The 17345-nt window shown below is 48.2% G+C and overlaps 1 protein-coding gene across 6 annotated transcripts in view; it reads left to right on the top strand.

The window, feature by feature from the left end:
* The first annotated feature begins 6201 nt into the window (after positions 1-6201).
* Positions 6202-17345, top strand: part of LOC147190093 (short/branched chain specific acyl-CoA dehydrogenase, mitochondrial-like) — a 32285-nt gene continuing 21141 nt past the window's right edge. For 2 of the 6 annotated variants that reach the window (XR_015097524.1, XR_015097523.1), the window contains exons 1-6: positions 6204-7883; positions 9055-9104; positions 9328-9624; positions 9705-9869; positions 9962-10103; positions 10193-10346. The gene's annotated coding sequence lies outside the window, so the exon portion shown is untranslated. Of the gene's footprint in view, positions 7884-9054; positions 9105-9327; positions 9625-9704; positions 9870-9961; positions 10104-10192; positions 10347-17345 lie in introns of all 6 variants that reach the window. The other 4 variants (XR_015097528.1, XR_015097526.1, XR_015097522.1 and 1 more) reach the window with 3 other exon arrangements.

Below are 17345 nucleotides of genomic sequence, written 5' to 3'. Positions count from 1 at the left end.
TTTCAGATAATATATTTTGGTTTATATTACGGCTTATATACATAGCTAACACCATCATGTGGAACTAATCAGGAGTCCCGTTTCTCTCGGTGTTCCTTGATTGGATGGAACACGCCGTCACATGATAAATGAACGGCAGGGTGTGTGTAATCTTTGCTCAAGGCCACGTGACAAATAAGATGGAGGGAATCCGTCCAGATTGATGGTGACATCCCGGCAAATCCACCTGATGAAAACCTCCCACTCGTAACCTTCTCCCACTTTGCTTTTTAATATCGAAATCTCTCGCACCGCCGTTCCCAATATGAAGATAAGGAAGTGAGGCATTCTCAAGGCTCCACCCACCGCACCGGTTCGAGTCCCGCATGATTGATGCCCGCAAAGCTGTGAGACCGAGGGTGTGATTGAAGTGGCTGACGCCGACATTCATCTCATGCTGGGCTGAGTCACGGAGGAGGAGGAATGACGAGTTTTGTTTTTGCTGTTGCTGACAAACTTGCTAAGAAACTCGCTGACTGACATGGCAAACTCACGAGATAGCTAGTTAACTCACAAGATCACTGGATAGATTGCAAACTAACTTGATCGCTAAGTAAATAGCTAACAAATTAAATCCAGTATATGCAAACTAAAAGGATGAAATAAGTAGATGGTAAACAAACTAACTAGATGGAAAACGAGCGCGCTAACAAGCTAAGTCGATTGCAAATTAACTAGACAGATAGCAAACTAACTAGTTACTGCAGCTAAACAGCAAACTAGCTTGATAGCCTACTAATAAACTAAACAGACAGCTAACTATCTCTTAACTACCAGTAAATAGTAAATTATCTGAGTAGAAAGCATGGTTAGCTTAGCAACAAAGTGTATATACAGTATCTGTATTTTATGCAAGGATTATTTGAAATTTCATGTGTAAAAATGTCCTTCAATTCTGGAGTGGCCCAGATACATCCACAGTATGCTGAGGTCATGACCGAGGGCACGACAACACGGCTCATAAATCGAATGTGTTTTGGCAATGCAACGTCGACATGTACGTGCGCACAAGCCCTTCGTCATGCTGAACTTTGGATGTCCCCCTGTTTCAGGGTGGCGCCATCTTTCACATGTCTCTGTTAATTGAGATGGCTAACGGGCGAGAACTGCCCAAAGTGTGGCGCTGACACTGGCGCAAAGAGGCAATAAGAAGCCGTGACTGTAACATAAGCTGGGGATGAGCAAGGGAACCAACCAATCAGCCAATCAAATTCTGAAACATCAACTTTTTTTCTGAACTGATTCACTGTAGTCCCGATTAATGCGAGCAAACTTTCTCGATGAAAGTTAATGAACCAAGCAATCAATGTCGAAAGAAATGTCGACTTGCTTCGGCAGTTACCTTACTTCCACCGATTGCTGGAGGCACCTGCACGCAAACATGCCGGGCCTTGCCCCTGAGTGACGTCTCCGCCCTGCAGATATAGATTGCGCAACACGAACGGGACAAACGACGACGCTGCGTATCAGGTTGCCTGCCAGGAACTATTGAACTTTTCCTTAGCGGGAGTGCGATGACTGTGCTTGACACGCAATTCCTCGCACGCTCTTCTTCTTAGTCTTCTTTTTCTTCTTCTGTGGTACCTGTCAAAGGAAGCGGGCCCGCGTTAGCCCAGGGATATCCTGAGAACGCCCTGCTCACACAAAGGCCAAGCCTCCCTGTCTTGGCACTGTTTATTTTCACTCATAACACGGCACACAATTGCGAGCGTGGGTCAAGGTGAGGCTACGACGCTTGCAACGGTGGAACAACAAACAGATGTTCTTTGATGATAATTGCAGGGAAGGGAAAAGGTATGTGGGCTGGCGGTGTCGTAAAGGCCTTCCACCTCCTCCAGAGCCCTGTGGCTGTCTGTCATTTGGCCGCAGGAGTCAGCGCAGGGATGCCGGTGCCATTATCGGGCACTCACCCCCGGGTGACAACTCTTGCCACACCTACTCAAATTTTTTCCCACAGAAATGAAAGATGCATAATGCACAAATGAATCAGCCAGGTTACCAGTGGGCTAACATACAACAAAGTGAAATAAGGTATGTTGAGAAATACTGCTAACTAGCTAGCAAGGCACCGTACAACCGACCAACTCACAAACGAACTAGCCAGATGGCAAAGGATGGAGCTTAGCAGACAGCTAATGATCCATGGCCTCGCCTTGACCCGAGCTGCCTGAGGAAAAGTTTGTCACTCTGGAGCTCTTAATCAAGGGTGTCTGTCAGCAGACGCCCTGTAAAAGACAGGTCACCGCTGTTGCTAGCTCGCTGGGAGTGATTGATTTGTCTAAAGTAGCACGACGGATGGTGAGGACGCCGTCATTGGATTAAGTGCTGCCGCTCATGCCGGCAGCTGTGGGCTGCGGTGATTAATGAACATCTCGCGGCATTCCCGATGCTGTCGCCCGAGGTATCAAATCACGTCAGGACTGATGAAGCCCGCGCAATATAATTAGCAGCTGCCATTGATGCCGCGTCGCTCTCGCGTCGACTCCGCCGGCTGTCCGTCAACCGCCGAAGTATGCTGGCACTTTGTGCGGGGAAAAGATCCAGAGAGATCTTTCGCGGAAATAATCCTTTTTGAAATCTGTATTTTGTTTTTCAATGCATCAATCTGTCAGTCCGATTTATGTAAAAATCACTGAAAAACAACAGCCTGCCAAAGCGCTGTCCATCCAGCTAGCTAGCGAGTAGACACGGAAACCCTTTGTAGCACCTGTACATGATAGACATTTTCAAATATTTTTTGTGTTTATAGGAATAGTCGTCTATTTTCATGGGGGGGATTTCCAGTGTTTTATTGGTATAATATGGACCCGAACAGGATGGAGGGTTTAAAAACAAAAAAAAGCTAGTCATTGTTTGTGACTGTCCAGGTATGTGGATGCAGTCTACCTCAGAATTCTCCAATGATGTCATCTCCACTCGTCCTTCTCCGTTAGTGTTGTTCTGCAACTCCTCAGATTTGCGAGCCGGCAGGCCAAGGAAGCGGCGACAGCGATCGAGCTTTTCCACGTGTCATCATCTTTCCCTAGAGGAGGATTGCGTTGCTATTTTCCAGCGTTGATTTGAAAGCTATCATTTCCTGGAATTCATCGTCGGAGAAACGCCATCGATTTGGCCGCCTGATAGATGGCCACTGTCCAGCTATCGACGGGCATATTGACGACTCTTTGTTAGCTGCGCATCTGATTACCACTCGGTTTAAACAATACGTCTCGTTGAACGGCACAGATGGGGAGTAACCAAAATAGCCACTAAATACTGCAGTGCATTTTTCAGGTTTCTGTACTTGTTTATCTTGGCATGCATATATTTGAAAACAGATACCTGTGCTATTTTAAGGCTACTATTGCTCAGTATAATGCACGGCAAACAAATTCCATCAGACTCCTTTCATGACGTCCCCTCTGGGATGTGCCCTGTCAAATTTGGAGGGGGAACGTTTTGGAAGTCCTTAACAATAAAACAAAGGCAGTTTTTACTATAATTTATTGACCATTTGTATCGTTAGGTCTGTTATGGTTCATGCTAGTTGCGTGTGGTGATGTGAATGGTGGCTTAGGCGAACCTTTGCTCTCTGCTGACAAATTAAACGCAATAAGATGTGAAATAAGCAAGCTTTGAAAAGAAGACAAAGTGCTGCACTGCGTTCAGGAATTCCGATGTTAACGCGTATATTTCTAAATGCAGTAACCCTGTCGGGAAAGTTTGCTGTAGCATGAAAATGACTAACGTGAAGCCCTAAATGTGCCGTGAAACAACCGCGTTGTTTACTGCTTTTATTTGACTCTCCGAGTTTAGTGCGTCTAAATCCAACCTTGCTTCATTTTCTTGTTGTCGTCGCTGCAAGGATGCCAAATAATGTTGCGCCGCCAAGCCCGGCTGCCGTCTCTATTTGTTTTTACAGTAATACACAATTTAACCTTCGCAGCAGCATTTGCGGGATCATAACACTTGCGACGGGTGTAATTTTTCTGGAAAGAAAAAAAAACCACCCTGCCGCCATGTGACCAGATTTATCTTGGTTGCTTATAATGCGTCGTATTCATCTGCAAGGCCGTTTATGATGCATTACCGCCGCGGTGATGATTCTCCAGTTTGTGTGCGTGCGTCCGTGTTTGTATTGTTTGAACGTAGCACCTTGCGGCTGCGCGTGTCGTCAGTTGTGTGTGGGAGTTTGCTGCTCTTTGCTCGGGAAGCCGTGAAGTGTTGGACTTTATGGAGAGTGAAATAGGTTCTCGTGCTCGAGACGCTTGGAAACGTGACTTCCGGCACTTGACTGCTCCTTGCGATCCATTTGTATGGCCTGCATTTGTTTTTACTCGCAGATGTTGAAAAGTGAAAGAAATAACAGGAGAAAGTTTAGGTGTCATCTTAAAAAGAAAAAAAAAAAAGGACCGAAAATCCCGAACTGTCTGTATCCCACAATAAATATCAAAATAAGAGAATTTCGCAACTCTCCATCACAGTAGTAAAACGAGAACATGTTGTGACGGTAAACCGAAAGCGTTGGAAGGCTTGCTCTTTTTTTTTTCTTCCCCCCCCCCCCCTCTTCCGCCAGTTGCCAAGATAAATGAGCGACGTCTAAAAATGCAGTCCACCCTAATTCTCTTTGACTAGTCGCGAGAGGGATGACGGCGACCCAACGAAATTGGTCTTCAGCATAAATAACGAGCATATGAACTGATAGAAAGCAAAGTCCCCGGCCGTCATAAATCAAAGGTGATCCGCCGGGCCGTGGAAGAGGGCGGAATTAGAAGTCGGCGCTCCTATTAATTATGTTGCCTTGTGAAGGTGACAGCGCGATAAATCAGCGCTGAAAGGCCCCTTTCGCCGCCGCCTCGCACGCAGCACTCGGAGCGGCTGCAAATTGCTTTGTGTGTGCTCCTAATTGTTTCTTAAATAAGCCCCCTTTTTGCGAGGCTACTGGGAGGAGGTGAAGTCTACGGGGAAGGGTCGCTCACACTCGCCAAAGCCCCCATCACCCAGAACGCTCCCATGATCCGTCTCCGTGTGAAATGTGCCAACGGTTCCCGTTCCCGCCCTGCGGTGGTCCTTTTCACCACGATGCCGCACGCGCTTGTTCAGCTTCCAAATTTCCATCAAAAATCTTTATTATTATTATTATTTTTAAATACGAAAGACCGAGTTCTCAATTCGCCTTGGCCACTCTGCAGCCAAAACGCAAGTGGCAAAGGGTAACCAATCGGGTATAAAATTCACTTTCCTTTCGTCATCATCCCGACACAAAATCTCATTCGCCTAATCGCACAGTCCTACCGAGTGTATAGTTTGTGTGTGTACACAGCACACAGTGTAGTGTGCATGCATGACCTTGAGCCCCACTCTAGATGTTGAAATAATGCTCCTGTGAGGCGGCGGCAATAATGGCGTGCACTTTGATGACATTGCGTCACAGCCAAGGTGACTGAGTGGAGGCGGAGGAGGAGGAGTTGTGCCGCCAACCCCCCCACCCCAGCCACCCATCGCCCCCCTTCTCACCCTGTCAATAGCGAGCCTCTTGTCTGATGGAGTCACATCAGGGCGGCACACCTGACACCGCCGCCGTGTCTTTATTTCCTGCCGCCGTCCCTTCGCAGCACACATCACTGGTGATTAATACGCTGACAGCGGCCGGGAGGTGAAACGCGCGCACGCAAGCGCACACCACAACAGCTACTCTTACTGAAACACACTCATCCAGCGACATCATTGGATACTCACTCGCCACCTGTGTCATACAACTCGAATACAAATTATTAATGTTGCACTTTACAAAAAAATAATAACAATAATCATGATAGATGTTGCAGTTTCTCGAAAAGAAGGTTTTGTGTTGATGTTATACGGTCCTAAAAGGAACTTCACAAGGTCCGCGTTCAGTAAACGGAGGCAGTGTTGCACTTCTCAAAAAAGAACAAAGCCCAACTGCTGTCTGAGGTTTTCCGGGCTGCCCTGACCATTAAGTGGCGCTGATAATAATAATAATAATACATTTCATTTATAAGCGCCTTTCAAGACACTCAAGGACACTTTACAACCAAAACACGAACAATAAAACCACAGATAAAATTACACACAATAAAAGGATGGATGAATTTAAACTGAATATGCGATTTTAAATAGCGATTTCAAATAGTTGACGCCGGCAACATCGCCGTCGCGAGGAGCGCTAGCCGGGCCGGCCAACCGCGGATCGGCCGCCGTTTCTGCCGTTGTCTCTGCGTGGCCGGCGGGAGGACGACCAAAAGGAGGTGATGCCCCTGGAGCCATCGAGGCGGATGCACCTCCGGGAAGGACGAGGAGCGACGCCCGGGAAGCGGCCCGACCGCCGGAAGCGGAGCCCAAGAAGCCTCGCCACCGAGCACCGCAGCAGTCCCCCCCACGGGCAGACGGAGGAGCGACAGGACGGTCCACGGCAGCATGGCCCAGACACAGGCCCCGTCGACCCCCACCACGGAGGCGGAGGGATGGAGAAGGCACGGGGGCCCCGTCCGACAGCCGAGCAGGCAGGACGCCGCGACAGCGCGACCCAGGACGACCGTCCAGAACCACAACGAATTGCTGATGAATTATAGTCGTCGTCGATTGGACATTATCGGCAGCAGTTGTGTCGACGACGTCCTTTCCAGTCGCAGTGGACTCGTCGCAGCTGTTAAACGCGCGCGCGGCGCCCTAAGTGACACTGCGTCCGCCGCTGTCTGCCGGATGAGACGTTAATAAATCAAAGTGACCTCTGGCTGAAGGCACAGCCGCGTATGTAAATCCCCGAGTGATGCATTTAACGGGGAAGACCTTGGATTTAATAACAAGGAGGTGCGGCCGTTTGCTTTAATAGAAAAGACATTTTGAAGCAGCGGCAAATCATCAAGTGCCATTGATCGGGTGTAAAGTGCAGCGAGCTTGGCAAGCTGCTACATTCCTGCCCTTCAATGACTCATGTGCACAGGCTACACGGTCGTAAAAAAAGGAAAAAAAACAAATCGGTTGCTGCACTGATTGTCCACTGTCAAGATTGAGGGATACACATTCAACTAATAATTCCATTCAGACTTGCCAGAGAGTGGTGAGAGTGTCGAAATTATGTACCTCTACATCTGCTACTTGATGATGTCACATGCTCAAAAAATTTTTAAAAAAAGTGATTGTGCTAATCTTGTTCGCATATCAATGAGGATTCAAATGTAAGTTAGCATATTGCTAATCGGGAAAAGACTATCCACTTGCTTGTAAACTACTTTTTGGCAGTCACGTGTTCAACTGTTACTATTGTCCTCATATCTGTTTGTGTGATGTGATGATTCTGGATGACATTCACCTTGAAATGTTTGGTCAGATTTGGCATCCTTTGGCGGGCCTGCCTATATTATGTGATGGCACATCATGCAAAACTGCCATTGTGTCATTTGTCAAGCCAGAAAGAATAGCCGACGAGGGATGCCGCGCTGCTTGTAAGTCATCAAGACACAAAGCGTGGAGACTCCTTCACTGATTTGTGTGTCAGCAGGAAGCAGCGTCGAGGGCCACGAGGTGGCCCGCTTGTGAGTAAATGTCACACGGAGGGCGGCGGGCGACGAGTAGCGGCGTCCCCTCAAGTAGCCCAGCTGCAGCTCTCACCTCTGGGTCATTAATTCTCACGCCGAGCTCGTAATTAGGACTCCTCGCGGTCACCGAGACACATTCTGCATCGGGATACATTTACCGAGCTGTCGTTCTCATGACACAGGGCTGTGTCATGAGCCAGGACGGATCAGCCGGCGCCACGCGGTATCGATGTCACCTCGTCATGGAGACTCCGCCCCGAGAGACACCCTACTATGTCCATCCGACCTGAGCCTAAAAATCCTCAGGTGGGACTTTCCCGACATCTTGCTTGCATTCAACATGCTTGCATTTTTAATTTATTTTCGAGCTGTAATTGTAATACCGCGTTGCCGCCATTTGCTCACTGTTCTTATACCGTACAGTGGGCGAGCACTGCGCTGAATATGCGTCCGTGTATGTTTACTCATTCCGAATATATTTTCAAAGGCGCAGCGAATGGTGATTGGCTCTCAAGGTCGCCTGAAAAAAAGGATAACAGGCTTTCTGGGAATTACAACAAGAGGGCCGGGATTCAATTTGAATTGCATTTATAATGGGATGCCGTTGACAATCCAATTCCTCAAGTGTCAAATATGCCGTGTAATAAGGTCGGACCTGTCAGAGTGATTAATGAATTGTCACTGGGAAAAGTAACGGCGGCGCCGTCGGTGATTTGTACCCGCGGGCCCGGGGCGGGGGCCCGGCCTCGGCCCCGACACCGATTGCGCCGTATCCCGTCCGTCGCCCCGGACGGGTTGAGCAGGTGTGACAGGCGGATTCCTTTTCTTGTCAATGTATTAAAGGTCTTTTCCCGCGGTGACAGGCTGCTCTGCTCTGCCACCTTCTCTGCCGGGCCTTCACAAGACTCTGGGCAGCCACTGCGTCTTGACAGACCACTGTCACTTCCCATCACGCTTTTGCCTCACCCCCTCCCGCTCTCCCAGACCCACTTTCTGAGCGCCGCAATTATTTTTTTGACAAGCCATCCATCAGCTTTTACTTTAAAGCACTTTTCCGCCGATTGCCATTGTTGCACTTCTCCGCCTTTTTATGCGCGAGTTGGCCGGGGGAGAACACGATACCGCACACTCGCGCCTTCCTGCCATGTAAATCGTTTTCGTAACCGTATTTGTTCACAATCGAGGTGGAATTTAGTGCAAGCAACATGCCCTTGTCAGGTCTAATTAACATGGCGGAGGCCCAAAATGATAGTCGAGCTCAATGCCAACTCTGCCATCAAGCAACTTTAACGTTGTCGTAACTCATAACTGTCAGCTGCAAACACTCACCCCTTTTACACTGCTCATTAAAAGCCTGAACCCTCCCTTTTGTTTTTCTGCACGCTTACTTTTCCATCCACAAAGCTGTGACGCGCGGTGGGGGGAACAAACCTGACATTTAAACTGGCATAACTTCTCCTGTCCTTTTGTGTTAAAGGCATCGCCGCTGTTCATTGTCCTTGATACGTTCCAGCGGGTGCGAAATGAGTGAGTAACTATTCACCGCTGAGTCAAAAATGTCACCAAATGGCATGTGTATGGGTTGCAAAGAAGCATTTCCAGTGCCTTTTCGTTCTTAAGGAAGAAGGTTCATTCTAGAAAATAATAATAATCTTTTGGCCTCCTGGTTTGGGGTCTTGTTATGGTTTAAAGTTAATATTGGCACAATTCAGAGGCTACCTTTGCTGCATTTCTTCACTTTTTTCATCAGCACCCGTCCTGTACAGTAACGCTCTCCTTCACGAGGCAGCCGTTTGATTGGAGGGGGATGACACGTGGCGTGAGCTCACCGAGGATCAACGGACAGCTAATAGATGGAGACGCAATTCAGCGAGGACGAGCCGTTTGCCGCTGTCAATACGACAAAGGCGGCGTCGGCGGCCGCCCATCGATCTCCCGCAGCCCGCGCCCGAGACAGCTTCAAAATTCAGCAATAATCCTGACAAACGAGGAGCGGCGCCGCGGCCAGAAAATCATCAATAAACGGCGGCGGAGACAAAATGCCAAGGTTGGAGACAAAAAGATAGTTCCGTTTTGGACTGTATTGACAAAGAAATAAGAGGCAAGTTATTAATTAGGGTTTTGCAGCCCGCGGGATGTCCTCCAGTGATGGATTCTTTGCCAGCCACATTGAATGCCAAGGGCAGAAATATCGTTATGTAAGGCTGACTTTCTGATTGAAGTTGATTGTGACAACCTTTCAGCCAGTTCCTCTCATTTCACAAATGTTCTCATTGGCCCAAATACTCACAGGTGAACTCGCAAATCTTGCAGATGTTCTTCAAATTGGACGACTGTCTGACAAATCCGATTTCAAGTCTTGTTCAATGTCTTTATTGGCGCAGGGCAAACAAAAAGCAATTGGCAGCTCCCGACCACTTTTAAGACCACGGCATGAATTCCCGTTGGATTTGGTCCGCTGTGACAGTCGGTGGCAGAAGACTGTCGAATTCCACTTGATGAATGTGACCATCCACAGCAGGAAATGCAAGCAAATACAAACGTCTTGGAATTTTTGCTATTCACGTCGGGGCTTGGTTCTGAACCCACTTTTGTTTTTTTCCTTTTCAATTTAGTCCAACGTGCCTGTTGTGAAGGCGAAGGTTCAACAGGCCAAGAGGTGAAAAAGCCAAGGCAATCATTTACCCGCCGTGTCACGCCACCGTGATGGAGTTGAATTCTGGTGCTGGACCTGCCTACCTCGGTGCGAAAAGTGGCATGTGGCTGAAGGTATGTGCACACCCCTTTGGAGGGACCCGTTCTCTCATCCCCGCTCCAAACTCGCACGCCACTAAGAACAACTCGGGTTATTAATCGTCGGCTGAGGTGCGAAGCAATTAAGCGTCGCCGGCTGAGGTGAGTTGAGGAAAGTTGGTGCCACCTCGCACACAAGTGCGCCTTTTTTAAAAATACCCTTCGTAACGCTGCCGCACGTGCCTCGTGTGGGATGACTCGTATTATTCCCGCTCACGTCAGTGGTGGGAAACACGTACAAATACTTTGTGATTGTACTGAAGTCGATTTATCAGGTATCTGTCCTTGAGTACAGAGAACATTGCGGTGAATAGAGAAAATCCACGAGTAATTGCCCGTGATGAGTTTCTCAGGCGTCGCTAGCGAGCTAGCGAACTGCACACCGCACGTGAACCACATAATCACTAACGTGAACGAAGGCAGTAAAATAGTTAATAGTGGGCGAGGACAGACTCACACGGCTGCCCAAGTGCGTCTCTGGGCAACATTTTAGCCACGCCCCTGAAAAAAATCCAGAAATAGAAATAGTGAAAAACTATCGCCACAATTGAACGCGACATAGGTGTATGTCTGAGCACATTTATTCAGCAATTACCTTTCAACCTGTAATATTAAGAAACTAATCTCTAAATTGATTCTTTCAGTGCAGACATAATTTGTAATAGATTTTTCTTTTAACTTCAGTATAGGACTTGAATTAATGCTTCTCCTTTAAAACGATCTTTTACACGAGTATCCGTAGTTCCAGAGTATGAGTACTTTTGCCACCTCTAGCGTGCACACACGCATACACGCACTTCCTGTGCTGTAAGGATGAAGTGCAGTTCCTGTTTTTCGGCGACCATCTGTAAGGGCAAAACTAGCCCAAGGTAAAAGCGATGACTGCAACTTGGCATAAGATGAAACGGGCATGCCGCAAAAGCCATTAATAATTCTTACATTTTGGAAACAGAGCGTACATACAGAATCTGCGCTCTTTAATCTCCTTGTGTGGAGAATAATTTCCACCCAAAAAAAAAAAAAAGGTCAGCTGGTTCCTTCCTCCCAGCCCGGGAATGATGGGCCAAGCTTTTCCAAGGCAGCCCATTTGTCTGTCAGGGCGGTTGATTTAGCTGCCGTCACTTGAAGCTCATGTCGGCTTGATGATACCGCTAGCTCAGGCGTGGGCAGAATTTGTCAGCCGGACCTTTGACAGTGAGATAATTGCTGATGGTTAGCAGAATAATAGCATTCGGGCATCGGTGGCCACATGAAAGGAATATTTGTTGCCCGGCCGATGCTTTGTTTAGTGTGAGAGAATTCACATTTTCGTCACAGAGTGACTCATGCGCTTGACATTTGGCAGACCTCCTTTACCTGACACGAAAATGTTTCAAACAAAGTTCCACTCGTCTAAAAGCATCAAAATATGTGATAAAGTCAACAAATATCGTGACGCTATGGAATCACCAGTCGTGTCGTCCATATTTTGACAAAACATCAAAGCAAATGTTGCGTAATGCCACTGCTGGCGGAATTCCGTACCGCAATATCGAATCAGAAGTTGTAATTTGATATTATTGATAGTGATCGCAATATTTATATTGTGTCACAAGTTATATCGTGATGATAAAGAACGAGTGTGAGGAACGCCCTTCATGTGCCCTCTTACGTGGACAAACTCGTGATCAAAGCTGGTGTCCCACTCTTTCCCCTCGTGTTGTGCAAAGCCCTTCCCGCCCAAAAATAGAGGACAGTGGCACCCTGACGTCCAAATGCCCCAAATTAGTTTTTCCAGTTACAAGCCGTTGCTTGGTCTTTTTTTTTTTTGCAGCAGCAGCAGCAGCAGCAAACTTCATGAGTAAAAATCAGCGTCAGTTAAATTGGCCAATGTATAAAGTGACTGCTTATTTCAGCACTACCCAGGGAAGGCATGAATACAATTCTGCACTCTTTTACTTTATTCCTTCCTCATTTTTGCATTTGTGGGGTGAGGGTAGGGGGGGGGGGGGGGCGACGCTCTGACCTTGCAGCTTTTTGCGTGGCCCATCCATCTTGAGCTGTTTAGCCGTTTCACTGAATTCACAGCGGCCAGATTAACACAATTCATCACCGCAATCATCCTCCATTCATCACCCCCCCGCCACTCCCCCCGCCTCCTCCTCGCCCCATGAATGTTTTGACGTCCAGTTAATTTTCTGCTGATGATTTATCAAACCATAATTACCATACTCTGAAGGAGTCATTCGTTATCTTGATGAATGATAATGACGCCAAAGTGGATTGAATTTTAAGCAAGTTCTCTCTGATGGTAACATGCGTTATTGTGAGTAATGGCTGACCAGGAGAGACATTGGGGTGGGGGGGAGCGGCAGAATTTCAAACCCCGTGTCGTGATTTTGCAAATTTCCCCATTCTAAATGATCATTTGTAAGGCAGGTGACTACAAAGCTTGCGTTTTCCCTGGCCAATTGGATTAGCAAAGGAGATTAGCACAAATGCAAAAATTGCTTCATCCAGAATCATGACAGCCGCAGTTTTATAGAACGCGTCACAAGGCGTATATCGATGGCAGAATGTAGCAATAATATTGCTTTGTATTGCACATTTTTGTGTGCCACCGAATTTAAAAAAAAAAAAAAAAGCTTTACCACCCACGCCGTAATGAAATACGTATTGAACAGCTTTGGCCATATTGTTTTGCCCCAATTTAAGGTCTTCTCGTGCGCTCGCCTCGTCGAAAGTTTTTGTTTGCTCGCGCCGCGAACGTCCCGTTTTACACATTGCATCCCGAGGAATTCGCAGGCTTATTTGGAAGAAGGCGGGGGCGGCGGGCTGCGCATTAAACGTCTCAGCACCCACAAGCCCTCTGTGGCCTTGTCAGCTGTGATGTGCAGCCATTTGCCGTGAGATGTGCGGCTTACTCCGGCCTTCCCAAGGTCGCTGGCTGGTAATTGATGTTGCTTATTCATCTGTTTCCTGTGTCTGTTCTCTTGCCCTTTACATGCCTCCCTCTTTGTTTGGCTAAATTATTTGAAGATTCTCTTCTCCACAAAAAAAAACCAAAAAAAACCCCAGAGGTACCCCCAAACTCAATGTGTGCCCTTCCTTGCAGGAGGTTGACCCCTGATGACACTCTGGCGGTCGCCGACAAAGGCTTGCCTTTCACCCCTCTTGCCCATGTAACAATGGAGACAGAAAGTGAATGAGACTTAAAGTCACACAGCGGACTTTGTACGCAATGATCACAAAGATGTGCCCAATTCGGAAGTAACACAAGAAGCTAAAAAAAAAAGGGAAAAAAACCAAATCCTTAATCCCAGATTGACACGGCTTTGAAGTGACAATCTTTTTGGACCACCGGCTCATTGCACAAGAAAGACCACCGGAAGGGGCTACGGGGGGGGGGGGGGGGGGGGGGGGGGGGGGTGTGGCTAATGGGGGGAATTTAAAGTCACTTTTAACTTTGATGGGAAAATTTGATCAGCAATTAGACATTCCTGAACCGGTTTCACACAGAGATCAATCAGAATTGTCCACTTAGATGCGGGTTTTGGGAGTCTTGTCATCATGTCTGTCTCTCGAAAAAGATTCGATCGACATCATTCCGTGTCGGCGCCGTCTGTACAAAATAGCAACGCGAAAAAGGGTCGCGTCTTACAGTCAGGTGTAGAAGGGTGAAAAACGGCACCGTGTGTGTTGTGTCGGTGGCATTAGTCCTGAGTGGGGATTACGCGCCACCACTTGGGCCATTATCCTCACGGGTCCCATTATTGGCCTCCTTATTAGTTTTTTGACGCAGCGCAAGGAAAACGCGAGCACCTCCTGTCTTTCTGATCTCTTGCGCGCTGACAAATCCCTTCTAGCCTGCCGACCGGTCTCCGCTAAGGTAATTAGTGCTAATTAAAAGGGTTCCAGCTGCCTCATGTGCGTTTTTCTTTTTTGTGGCGGAGGTGTTGTGTGTGAGCAACACATTGTCCTAACAGGTGACACGCGCTGTCTTTAGCGCCGGCCAGCATGTCACTCACATTCCTCCCCGCTTGTTCACAGTCAGAAGATCAAGGAGATTTGGACTTTTGTTGTTTACAAAAGGAGCGAAACTTATTGCCAGTGGAAAGCCGTGAAAAGACGGGTGGGTGGGGTGGCTTGGCTTGTCCCAGACAATGAAAACTTCTGTAGGGTATTTCTATATCGCGGGTTGTAACCCTTGCAATGACGAGAGCGTGACTGTCAACTCTGTCCAAAGCATTTTTGGCGTTCTTTCCGACTTGCGAATGTTGACTTGGTCCCAAACTCCCACCCAATTACGAGGGTTTCCTGTTTTGAGGTGACGTCGACACTTTTCTGTCCAGTATCCGCAAGTGCTCATGCGACTATTAGGTAAAGCTGTCAGGCAACAAGTGAAAAGTCATGACTACACAAGCCAGAGGGTGCGTGAGTTTGGCTGTCACAAGTCATCAAGTCAGCCCGACGGTGACGGTGTGCGCCGCGCGGGGCTTTTATGTGCAGCCGGGTCAAATCCAGCTTAAAGTCGCTCCCCCCCCCCCCCCCCCCCCCCCCCCGCTTTCACATCCAATTCGGCGTCACATTCTTACCTACCGGCAACCTTTGCCGAGCTCCGGTCATTAATCAAAGTGGAGTGCTTGTCCTGACCTCAGCCCCCCCTCCCACCCACCCAAACAGCCCCACGCCCCCTCCCCACTGCTTCACTTTGAAGTGCTCTGTCCTCTGCGGCATGAGGAAATCATTTGCTGCCCGATTCAATGAGCCGTCAGTCCGGCCCGGCCACCTAATGACATGTGAGAATATTAACCTCCCTGCCACCAAGAGTGCAGCTTTCTCTGGAAGCGCTCCATTATTCATCCCGGTTCACACGACGCCTCCGCTTGTAGTCGTGTTCGCAACAGCGGAGACCTTTTTACCTTACCGTAGGCCTGCTAGTAAACGAACCCTTCTGTGTCAATTGAACATCGGGCGCATTGCGCGACGTGTCAGTCAAAAGGATCACATCCGAGGTCAAGTTTTTAGCACGGAAGGGAGATGGGATGCCAGCATCGATTTCTGTTTCAATAGGCAAGTCGGTCCCAAACCACTTGGAATAGAAATTCAAACTTGATTTGAGATACAAGCGAGCATAGTCGCGGAATGAATTCCACCCCTGCGCGAAGGCACTCGTGTGTTTGTCGAAGCCCTCGTACTCGCTGGCATCCCCGGCGAGCTCGCTCCTTGTCATACGCAGTCGCCGAGATGTCCGGAGTGACGCGGCGCGCCATCCGGACTGACAAGTGACGAAAAAGCGTTTTGGCATGTAACGTGGCCGGCGGGTCAGGCCGGGCGCCCTGCGGTCGCGGGTTGAGGACATCCGACCTGAAGTGCGTGCAAACTAACGGGCGACGTGACGGACAGCCGGGCAGACGAGCTCCAAGTGTTTGGCCCGCTGTCGGCGGGAGTTTATCAATAGGCCCATCTGCATATGCGCTCGTCTATCGATCCATCCGTCTCTGTCGGCTCGCCTCGCGTCAGCCGAGCCGTCGCTTGTGGTTTACTCAGCCTGCGGCCGCCGCCATTTGTGGGCCGTTCACCTTGGCGGAGGGGGTGGGTGGGCTCTTATTTATTGGCGCTGACATCACATTTATATTCATATTTACATTTAGATGTCACATTTTAACACATCTCGTAAGTTGATGTGAATTTGACCATATTTGGACGTGGGAGGGGTTGTCTTTGGTGGTGTGCCACAACATTTTTTGAATGTGAACTATATGCCTGGCTGAGTACATGTTGGGAAGCGCTGGTGTGCGTCACTGGGCCTTTGTTCACGAACTGACGCCGTGTTAATCAGGCCTGCTTTGCAGCTTTCGGCCCCACCAGGACCGACGTAGCGTTTTGCTTTCAACGCCGCGACTTAATTGCAACACGGGGCCCTTGTCCCTCCTGATCGGGCCGGCCGGCCGAGCCGACGCGCTCTTGATTAGAGGAGCCGAGACCGTGCGGCCAGGTGAGGGAGGATAAAGAAGCCTCTTCATTTCTCTGGGGTCCAAGGTCCTGAGGGACGGGAGCAAACAAGATTGTACCTGTGACGGAGGGAGAGACAAGTTCCCCAAGTCATTAGTGGACACACACGTTCACACGTGCACGTGCACACACAGCTCAGTGCTTATCAATTTCTCTGACGGGGAGGGCAAAGATTTGATATGAATCTGGCTCGCCAAGCATCTCTGCATCCATAGTCCTGTCATAATTTTTTTTTAAATTTAGTCCAAATAAATAGGGAGAATTTGATGTACTTTTGCTTTTAGTGATATCATTTGTTCATTGAAATATTTTTACTTTTTTTTTGAAGTCATCCGTCCCATTAATTGGTTGATGTAGTTATTATAAATAGTGAAGTCACAATATTAGTTAGCTAATAGCTAATAGGCTGCCTCTTGTGTCAGCCGGTCAAAGCAATCCTTCAACATGAGCGCACATTCACATCGGAAAATTGCGCAAAGGATTGCGCGATGCTAATGCGACGAACATTACAGTTCGCCCAATCAATGTTACACGGACGCCATGCGTGTAAATCACGCCGGTAATGGCGGCTTTGTTGCTGTATATGGTCTCGGCGCTTGAAGGCTTGTTCCCACTGTGGTGAATTTAGCTGATTAAATCAGCGGGTGCACACAGCGGCTGTGACACCAAAACAATTAATAATCTTAACCCCCCCCCACCCCTACGCCTGTGCTTTGCATGTAAGATCATAGCTGCAGTAATAATAAACGTAGCGCATCTCCTCAAATGTTGACCTTCACTCTTTACGATCTTTTCATGGTGGTTGTTAAAAAAATAAGCGTAACACGACATCCGGGTGGCAGAAACTTCACGCTGTAAAATACTTGGCCAATGAAGATGATTCTGTTTCGGAATTTGTGAGTAACAATTCAATCTATGTGGAGAAAGGTACATTATCAAATGAGCTTGTTAGTTGAAAATTGAGTCTTGGGCGGGGGGGTG

This window comes from Hippocampus guttulatus, chromosome 19 (genome assembly GCF_054856545.1).
Source record: "Hippocampus guttulatus isolate MCC_2025c chromosome 19, RoL_Hgut_1.0, whole genome shotgun sequence".
Lineage (NCBI taxonomy): Eukaryota > Metazoa > Chordata > Actinopteri > Syngnathiformes > Syngnathidae > Hippocampus > Hippocampus guttulatus.
Note: the sequence above shows the minus strand (reverse complement) of the source record. Positions and strands in the feature narration are given on the sequence as shown.